Raw genomic sequence first — 5103 nt, 5'->3', positions numbered from 1 at the left:
ACAGGTCAAAAATAGAGTCAATTACACCGGTGGTGCTAGAACTTGGCATTAACGGTCACTTTAGTGCTAGAACTTGTGGTGTACATCGAAGTGGTGCAAAAACTTGGCTCAAGCGTGCAAATACGGTGCTAATCATGTTTGTATACGGCAGCACCACTGACGACGCATGCCAACGTGGCATGGGGCGCGTTGTCAGTGACAATACAATGCTTTTTTGCGAAAATCACCCCTGTTTTTTTGTTTTTTCCAAAGAAAAGCCCCCGACAAAAGAACACCTCGGTTTTTTATTTCTTCCACGGAAATGCCCCCGACAAAAATGGCACGGTGGGCATTCGACCCGAGGACCTCTAGTACCCTGCGTGTGCAGCTAACCACCCCATCAAGGTCGTCGTTCCAGTATAGAATAGAAACAATTTTTATATATCTTCACTTAGACAACATAAATTAAGAATTTAATTTTTTCAAAGAAAAAAATGTATGCAGCCGCTGAAATTCGAAAATGCAACCTTAGGTCAACGAACGAGCAGAGCTACCACAACAACAATTGTCATTACATGTTTACAAAGAATTGTCACGTATTATGTCTATAGCAGAACGCACTCATGGGCTAAAACGGGATTCAGTTAGTGCAGCCAATTTTCAACATGTTAGTTTTTCAGCAATTACACAAAATGTTTGAATTAAAATTTTAAGTAATATCCGTATAAATAAAGTAAATCACATTACTAAATTTTCTTATAATTTCGTAAAATGTTCACCTATTAAGTTCATAAAAATCGAAAAAATATGAAATATAAAAAATATTAAGCAATTTTAGAAACTGTTTCCATATTAATTAAGTATTTTAAATCAATTTCTATATATATTTATATAAGTAAATTCAAGCTGTTTTCAATAAAATATTCATCCCTTGGAATGAGTATAGCATATAAAATTATCCAGGCCATAAAAAATAATATATGTATGGAGAAATAAATATGACCGTACTGTACCATCAGACTGCAATTCCGCTAATACACATTTACAATTATATGTATATTATTCATTATTTATAGTTATAATTTAAATCCTTTTACAAACTTCACAAAATGAAAAAAATAACATGTTGTAAATGGGCCGCACTAGCTTCTGTCCGTTTTATTCCACGAGCACATTCTGTTATAGACATAAAGAGTGACAATCCTTTATTTATATGAAACAACTTTGGTTTGGAAAAAACAACTTTGGTTTGGAATGGTTGGCGAGCCTGCTTGTTTACCTCAGGTGCTGGTTCGATCCCAGCTACTGCATCTCTATTCTCGAATTCAAATATTAATTTATGCTGTCTAACTAACGGATATAGAAACAGAAAGACAGTAGAATATCTGGCCCCGTGTCGCCCCCCCGCGGGCGACCCGGGCGCCCAACCCTAGCCGCCGCCGAACCCAGCCCCCACCTCCTTCCTCTCCTCCCGCCGCCGGCGGCGGGCGCCGCCGGGCAAAGCCCGCGCGGTGCCGGCGGCGGCGGGATCTCGTTTCATCGCCTGGAACAGGGGCCGCGGGGGGCTGCTTCTTCGGGCGCGGCGGCGGAGCTCGGCGACCGGCGCGTCGGGTGGCGCTAGCGGTGCGGGGCGTCGCGGCCTGCTAGCCGGTGGCGGCACGTCACGGTGCGCGCGGGCCGGTGGCGGCGCGGCGTTCTTCGCGGCGGTGCTTGGATCTGAGGCGGCGGCCTCGCTGGTGCGGACGGCGCTCCTCCGGCGGCGGGGAGTGCTCGTCGGTGAGGTAGGCCGGATCCCCTCGGCTGCGCGGGCAGCGAGGTCCCGGTGGGCGCTGGTCATGGCGCGGGGAGGCCCCGGGCTCCCCTCGTCAGATCGGAGGCGATCTGGTCCGCTCGTGATGCATGACCTCCGGCCGGCCTGGACTGACGTTGTGGCTGGTTCGGAGGTGGCGGCAGGGTGCTTGGCCGGGGGAAACCCTTGGCGGCCGGTGGCGGTCACGGCGTCGATGGTGTCCCGGACGCCATTCCCTCCTTGGTGGCGGCGCCGAGGCTAAACCTCCCCTGCCTCCCCCCTTCCCCTGCGCCCGGGTGAAAACCCTAGCCCCGGTGGTTAAGCGGCGGCGGCGCCACAGCGTCGTCACCTTCTTGAAAGCGCCGACTTGGGCATGGGGATGCTGGGCGTGCATGGCGAGCTTGTCTGGATCCTGGTGGCGACCCGTCTGATCTACCGCGTCGCAGCTCCGGGCATGTCTCGTGACTGCGGTGCTTATCTTCCGGCCGTGTCTCCGACGGCGACCTCGCCCTTCCTCACCTTTTACTTGCCGTGGTGGAGCGGTACTTCATCTCACTCATTGATGGCGGCGGAGATCGGCGGCATGGCGCTGTGGAGGCTCGGCGTCCGATGCGCGGAGATGGACTCGCGCAGGAGGAGGTAGCTGTCTGGCGTCATGGTGACGTCGATGGCAGAAGTGGCATTCACAAGGTAGAAGACTCAATATAATCTGAAGACGGACCGGTGGAAGATGGCGGCGACGACACAAGAGTGCGTCTGACCGGATTGTGCCCCAGACCCGGTATGTGGCTCGGCTGGGGCTTCCGGCTTTTGATGTTAGGTTTAGGTGAGTGGTTTGGGTATGTGGCCCAGCTAGCATCTCTTCATCATATGGATAAGAGTAGCGGCATATGTTGCCAAGATGGTGGATTCAGGTATATTGTTTGTAATACTTTGTAAGGTCCTCAAGAATAATTAATAAAGTGGCCGTATGCATCTCCCAGATGCAGAGGCCGGAGGTCATCCTACTTTTCTAAAAAAAAAACTAACGGATATAAAGCGTGTGTATCTTCAGGTGGGTAGCTGCACACGTGTTTAGCTCGTTGTTGCAGGTTCGAGGCCTGAGAATATCTTTTTTGCTCAATTAAAATTTATTCTGCTGACAGCTGGGACCCTCTTATCAAGTGCTTTTGTGTGAAAAAAAAAAGAGGCAGTTTTCGAAAAAAAGAGCACACAGACGCCCCATCTTCATTGTTGAGTCGCTGACAGCGGGCCACGCACCATGCTGGCATGCCTCGTCACCGTCGCGTTTGTATATAAAAGCGATTAGCACCGTATTTGCTCGCTCAAGCCAAGTTTTTGCACCACTTTGATGTACACCACAAATTATAGCACTAAAGTGACCGTTTGCGCCAAGTTCTCGCACCACCAATATAATTGACTCTCAAAAATAAGATAACAGAGCTACACGCGCCCCTCCATCGGACTGAAGTGCACCCCCGAGCAGGGAACTTGGATGCAAAATACGCCTATACATCACATTAAAAAAGGTTAAGAAAATGCATCCACCGCCAGGAACTGCAGGGACGAGTTGCAGAACCGCTTTCCCGTGCAAACTGAACGGCTTTGTGGACACTGCCAGGAACGGGTGGCATCGAGCACACGTCGGCGAGCTGCATCTCGCCCTTTTTCGAACCACATGCCATTAGGAACCAATTCCATAACGAAACCAGCACTGGAGCACTCCCAGAAGCAAATTGCAATGCAAGAGTACAAACGAAACAAAACCGAAGCCAAGGAATTGCAGGCACAGGCACTTCGCACCGCACGGACTCATCGGACGGACTGCATGGGAGGCTGGGTGTTGAGGTTGTCCTCCGCTCGCCGTGTGTGTCTTGTCCGCATCTTTCATTGCACGCCGTTGCTGCCTACAGTGCACGCCGGCAAAAGGTTGGTGGAAGAGGGGGTTCAGAGAGAGGGGGAACCAACCGAACAGCAGCACTGATCTTTCCAGCAAAAGCAACGAGATGAACCTTCGAGGAGAGGACGCTCGAGGCCGGTGGTTGCTACGCCGTGGCTGACAACGAGGGAGGCCGGCAGAGGCAAGCTGTGGCCGGCGAACCTGCACGAACACAGGGGCCCTGACCGAGCTGCACGGGGGCCGCAACCGAGCTGCACGGGGGCCGGCGACTGAGCCGCCCGGGGTGGGGCGGTGCCCGAGTACCACGGATGGCACAGATGAGGGTCTCGCCGGAGACCGCCACGAGAAGTAGAGGGCTCGTCCTCGGCTCGATCTGAACCAGGGAGGAGGAGGAGGGGCGGGGTCACCTTCTCCACGCGAGGCCTTGCGGGCTTCAAACCGGCGATGGCAGGCCGTGTGGGGCCGCGACTGTCTAGATCCGGTGATGGCTGGCCTCGTCGGCGGTTGGGTGGGGCGCACTGTGCGCAGAGAAGGTGGGGCAGCGTCTCAGATGGTGCGTGCCGCGCCGGAGAGGGTGGGGTGGCGGCTCAGGTGGGGGAGGGCGAGGGGGAGGGAGCGCCGCGGCCTAGATCCGGTGCAGGGCGTCACCGGGGGGTGCGGGGGTGTACCGCGGCCTGGATCCAGCGCCGGCTTGTAGTGGGAGTTGCCGCGGGGGGAGGCGGGCGGGGATGTGGAGCCAGGGGAGTTGGAATTCGCGCTCCATGGCTTGGGGGAGGGGAGGCCGCCATGTTCGAGCAGGGAAGCCCGATCTCGACGAGATCCAGTGCTGGCGGTGTGGAGGAGCCCGCGGGGGCGGCTCTGGTGGCTGGCGCGCCGGCCGGATGGAGAGGAAGTGGGCGAGGCAAGGAGTGGGTGTGTACCATGGGGTGGTCGGAGCTCGCTCCCTCGCGCTGCTCCGCAGCTTCCGCTCACTCGCTCCGGTGGGAAAGCTACAGGTAGGAGAGGGGGAGGTTGTTTTGTGGGTGCGTGTGGCATGAAGATGGGTGTTAGCAGAATAAGCCTGCTGTTAGCAGAATAAGAGTCTTGAGACTATTCTGCAACCCCCCTCTAGAGTTCCTGAATAAGGTTATTCAGCAACCACCCCCACTCCTACCTGTTTCTTTTCCCGAAGGGAGTGAGCAAGCGAGCGAGTGAGCTCCGGTCTGCCGCCGGCTGCAGCGCCACCACCTCTTACCTGTTCCTTCCTCAGGCGCGTAGCGAGCGGTAGCAAGCGGAGCAAGTGAAAAAAAGGCACCACCAGCGACCACCTCTTCACTTTCCTCTGTCGACCCGATCATGATCGGGATCGTGCCCCGCCTCGTGAGCCCGTTCCCCTCCTACTCCGGCTGCCGGCCTCGCCCGCCTCGAGCTTATCACCTCCCTGCAGCTCCCTGTG

The 5103-nt window shown here is 54.6% G+C and overlaps 1 long non-coding RNA gene across 1 annotated transcript; it reads right to left on the bottom strand.

The window, feature by feature from the left end:
* Positions 1–3153: 3153 nt before the first annotated feature.
* Positions 3154–4825, bottom strand: LOC123142001 (uncharacterized). The gene is made up of 2 exons (XR_006470492.1): positions 3781–4825; positions 3154–3675 (listed from the first exon to the last, which is right to left on the bottom strand). It is a non-coding gene; the product is annotated as an uncharacterized lncRNA (long non-coding RNA).
* Positions 4826–5103: the final 278 nt, after the last annotated feature.

The sequence above is a fragment of the Triticum aestivum genome, chromosome 6D (assembly GCF_018294505.1).
Source record: "Triticum aestivum cultivar Chinese Spring chromosome 6D, IWGSC CS RefSeq v2.1, whole genome shotgun sequence".
Lineage (NCBI taxonomy): Eukaryota > Viridiplantae > Streptophyta > Magnoliopsida > Poales > Poaceae > Triticum > Triticum aestivum.
Note: the sequence above shows the minus strand (reverse complement) of the source record. Positions and strands in the feature narration are given on the sequence as shown.